The sequence below is a fragment of the Heloderma suspectum genome, chromosome 2, assembly GCF_057233095.1.
Source record: "Heloderma suspectum isolate Gila_16-S chromosome 2, 16-S_ref, whole genome shotgun sequence".
Lineage (NCBI taxonomy): Eukaryota > Metazoa > Chordata > Lepidosauria > Squamata > Helodermatidae > Heloderma > Heloderma suspectum.
Window position 1 is genome coordinate 391,206,396 of NC_139459.1, and position 4,758 is coordinate 391,211,153.

The window sequence follows — 4,758 nt, forward strand, 5'->3', positions numbered from 1 at the left end:
TCCTGGCCGGTAATAATAGGATCCTAACACCTGCTCTTTCTTCTGAGACCTTGAGCATTTTGTGTTCTGCACTTGACAGGCTGCATAAGGCAGCAGGAGCAACAGCAGCAGCAGCAACGGTGTCATCCTGGCTCTGCCTGCCTCCTGCTGCTCCTCCTTGCTGAGTGTTCCTTTCAACTCCACAGCCAGCTAATCAGAACACGTGAGAAAAGTCTCGCAAGTTCGAGGCTGCACTGTCTTTGCAAATCTCTCAAACCCTGAACCGAGGGCAGCAGGGGGGTGGGGGATGTACTGAACTACAGCACAGGCATGGCCACCTCAGCCTGTCCTAAATCTGAGCCCAGCCTCTCGGGAGCACAGGAGATATTTTATGCACCAAGCTTTTGAGGCACGGTGCAAGAGGTTTCCTGGCACTGCCTTTGATACTGATGTTTCCTTGACTGGTCTCCAAGGCAAACAGAAAACAAAACATCTCCTGAGCTTTGGCAGGAATCAGAAGAAATCACTGTGTTTTTGATAATGATCAGGGGAAGCTTCACATCTGCAACTTCAGGGATTCTCTGAGTAGCTTGAGGTGCAGGTGCAGAGCTGGCGAAAAACATGTTTGCAAGAAGTCATGTACGCAGCTCCACCTTCTGGCATGGGTGGGCAAGGGGGAAAGGTGAGCCTGGCCTGACCAGTATTCGAAAAACTCACACAAAACAGCCAAGATCAAGAAAATCTCTTAAGACACAAACCAGTGGCTGGGAACCTGTGGCCCTCCAGATAGCACTGGATTGCGAGTCCGACAGCCTTAGCTGGCATAGTCCATGGGGAGGAATGATGGGAGTTGCAGTCCAAGAAGATCACAAGGGCCACTTCATCCCCATCCCTGATGTGCATGAATGTGCACACCACTTTGGGAGTTTCCCAGCCCTGCTCCCTTTGCCAGCCCTCCCGATTGCCCCTCTGGTGCTGGATGAGCCAGGATTACCAGCGTCAAAGTACGAATGGTGGCCACCATACAACTCAGTGATCTCCCCCTGTTATTACTACCAGTGAGCTCCTCAGAACTCTGCATAATCTTGTTTGGGAAGAAGTAAATTATATTCCAAAAGCTGCTGATTTGTGAACACAACCCCCAGCAAAAAAAAAAAAAAAAAATCTAAGTAGAGGGTGAAGTTATCTAGGTGTGTTTATTGAATCATTCCAAGTGTTGCATTGTTTATTTATACAACACTTCCTTAAAAACACTGTTCTTGATGTCAACTCCAGGGTGGCCACTGGAACGTCCATCTTCTTGCCCATCGACCACTCGAATCCTGAGGTTTGCCAAATAGAGGAAGTGACTCTTGGCAATGTAGAGCAGTCCGTGGCAGAAGAGAGGCGTAGGCCAGCCGAGAGGTGCCAACTTGGTTTGCCCAGCTGCAACATGTGCCATGCCAGGACCCCATCCAACCTCACTGTGAAAGTGCAGGAAAGGATAAATCAAAGGGTTTCCATGGCTTTCCATGTTGATCTTGCAGCACTCCCCATGTTTAGGGTATAACACCAGATAACTATCAGACGGGGGAAAGCCATCCAGGCTAACAGACACAGAAGCAATATCAGAGACATGAGGAATGTAGCCATAGTGTTCATCATTCCACAGTCATGATGGGAGCACAGAGAAATGTCCATAGGTGCACACCCAGCAGCAAGTGCATCCAAGTTCTCATACTCAAGGACTTCACTGACATGCCGGTACTCAGTAGCACACAGGTAAGCATTGAGTAGCAGGTTAGTGAGTGACTCCAGCAAGGTGCAGCCCAGTGTGCTGTTGTCTGCTCGATCGAGGAGAGCCATAGCGGCCTCATCGGTGTCAAGAATGTACAGCTGGCTGTAGCTTGGAGTCTCATCTGACCACAATGTGCTCATCAGAGGGTAAACTGAGCCTTGCACCCTGAACACAAATGGAGTGAGGCATGTGGCTGTGCAATCTTGAGCGGTGCATACCAAGAAGCCAAGCCTACAGTCCTGTTGTCCTTGTGAATGCCCTTCAGGAATTGCTTGCCCAGAATGGAGCCATCAGTGACAATGTTGTGGATGAAATCTGGAACTGTGAGTGGGGGTGGTGAAACCTTTCCACCATGGCAGCAAATGGATGATGATTCACCCTCGAAAAGCAAGTCATTGCAGTTCTCACAAACCTTGACACAACTGCCAATATCAAACCTGTCGAAATTAGTTGCAGGTCACGTGGCGAAAGGCACAGCCAAATACAAAAAGGGCCACAGTTGCAAAAACCAATTAGAAATAAGCAAACAAGCACACAACTGTAAATAGGTCCAGTAATAATAATAAAATGTTATAACAATATGAACACACAATGAGTGTACTGTGTGTTAGTGAACGATTTAAAATAGATGGTTGTTGGAACAATATAATAATACATATGAATACAGTTGTACATATATTGGAAGATAACTGAAGTATCTGTATCACAGGTATATACATATAAATATTATATTTAGTTCAAGGACCTCAAAGTGCATCCAAAAAGTCTTATAGGAATCTGGTGTAATCCTGTTTCGCATATGAGTTGCTTCTTCAGATAAATAATAACTGTAAAGATATTCAGATATTCAGATCTATAGTCATATATATATGCACACACAGGCTTGTGGCTGCATATATACGTACACATACAGTATTTGTTGCATTTATATTCACACTAGTTGTCAATGATTATCCTAATATATACATGTACAAAAACATTACTTCCAAATCAACACAAACCTCCTCGTTAGCAATTGTTGCCATAATCTTGTCAAAAATTATTTACATGAAAGCAGGGCTGTACTTTATTAACAAGGAAATTGTTTCAACTCACCGTCGTTAGACTCAACAAAAAACGCTGTGGCAGTATTGTAATCTGAATAGTTTTTCGAAAGAAGCCGCTTTAACCGCTGGCATAGCTTGCCTTTTATCTCACAGAGCTTTGCAGAGCTAAGAAAGAACAACACTTAAAGCATGTAATATCAGTACATTACTCAAAAATTTCTTTGAAATGAGACACAAAGTAACCCAACAAACCTCAAACCACAGGCTGATAATTTCTCCTGCTCCAAGTTGATGGCTTGAGTGGGCAGCTGTGAGCACACCAATGTGTAGCAGGTTTCAAATACCCAGCATTGAAATAAAGGGGCTAAGTCATCCACATTGCTGTTAAAGGTCTAGTGTTGGCTTCATATTGGCTTCATAGTCCCCTGATATAGATGGTTCAAAAGCATCACACCATCTCTGGGAGCTCTAGGTCCTTGGAGAAGGAGGAGGAGTCCAGCAGGGGCATGACATCCCCTGACTTGGCCACTCTGATCTAGCCACCTTTGAATTTCCAGTAAATCACAGAACACATCTGCGGACACAGAGAGGTGACATGGTGGTTTTGGAGGGAGTTCCCATGTTAAAGCCATGGATCCACGGTTTTGTGCCATGGCAGTGCTGGAAATGCTAGATCCATGATGTTTAGGCTCAGTCCATCGAGTCATGTGTGATCTGTGAAGGATTTGATGGTGGTTTGCAGGGAGGCAACTCATGTCACAGACATGCAAAATCAAGAGGATCCATTTTACTCAATCCATTTATCACCTCTGTGTGCATTTGGCCTAATGTTGGTGTGTGTCTCTGTGTGTCATGCTCTCCCCCACTCCCGACACACATTTCCTCTCCGACACCCTGTGCTCTCTCAATAGCATTTTTTTCTGTATGTGTGCCTCCCCCGCCCCCCGGCTTGCCTCTCCGGTTTCCCTTTCCCGTTCCCTCTCCCTCCCACTGTCATTCCATTCTCTATCTTTGAGGCCCTTTTCTCCCATATTGTGCCCTTTCTCCCTCTTGACCCTTGCACCACTCTTCTTTCTCTCCCCTCAGCTTCTGCCCCTGGTTGTTCTGTGTTCTATACTCCATACTCACCACTCAGTTGCTGCCTGGCCACCATAGCTCTCACTCCCAGGTAGGGAATTAGGGAGTGTGAAAAAACTGTTAATTTTGCGGATTGTCAGGCACCTTTTATTCAATCATCCTCCCATTGACAGAGTCTGATTTTTTATTGATTTCCAAATTTGTGCAGATTTGGATGGGTAAAATGCGCGAATTCCACCCAAAATGCACAAATGCCCCTAAATGAGCATTTTAAAGCCCTAGCTTTGGGGGGAAATCTGCATTTTCAGTCAGTTTTCTTAAAATTGTAGCATATTTTTCTGCAACAACATGTGCGCAAAATGGTTGAAGGTTAGAAAAATGGTTCTGGAAGTCTGCGGAATCCACCCAGCAGGGGAGAAAAGGCAATCCAGTGTTTGGATTCATAAAAACCTGAACTCATTTGGTTCCGTTGCAGATGTCTCTAACATCCCTAATTCCAGGTCTCTCTGGCAGCCTATAAAAAAAAGTTTTTAAAAGAACTGCTGGGATGGGACAGGGATGGGAGAAGATGCTAATAAAATACAGGTGTCCAGGTTTGGGCAGTGGCCAGGAGTGAGTATAACGTACCTGTTCCAGAGACTTGACCATGGTGATACATGGCTAAGTTACACCCCATTTGGGCTATGGAAACATCCTCCATCTGGTTGTGTCTTTTGTAGGGATGGGTGAATGTGTCATATTCAAGAGTGCTAGGATTCTCCAAATGTTGTAACACCACTTGTCAAATTTCCTGCTCACGATTCCTGCTTACGCTGCATGAACAGGAAAATCAAGCAAATCAAGCATATTGAGCAGTACTTGAATGGGAAATGTGGGCAA

General features: G+C 45.3%; 1 long non-coding RNA gene across 1 annotated transcript; it reads right to left on the reverse strand.

The window, feature by feature from the left end:
• Positions 1–1,156: 1,156 nt before the first annotated feature.
• LOC146356441 (uncharacterized) lies at positions 1,157–3,787 on the reverse strand. The gene is made up of 3 exons (XR_014788653.1): positions 3,055–3,787; positions 2,852–2,967; positions 1,157–2,583 (listed from the first exon to the last, which is right to left on the reverse strand). It is a non-coding gene; the product is annotated as an uncharacterized LOC146356441 (long non-coding RNA).
• Positions 3,788–4,758: the final 971 nt, after the last annotated feature.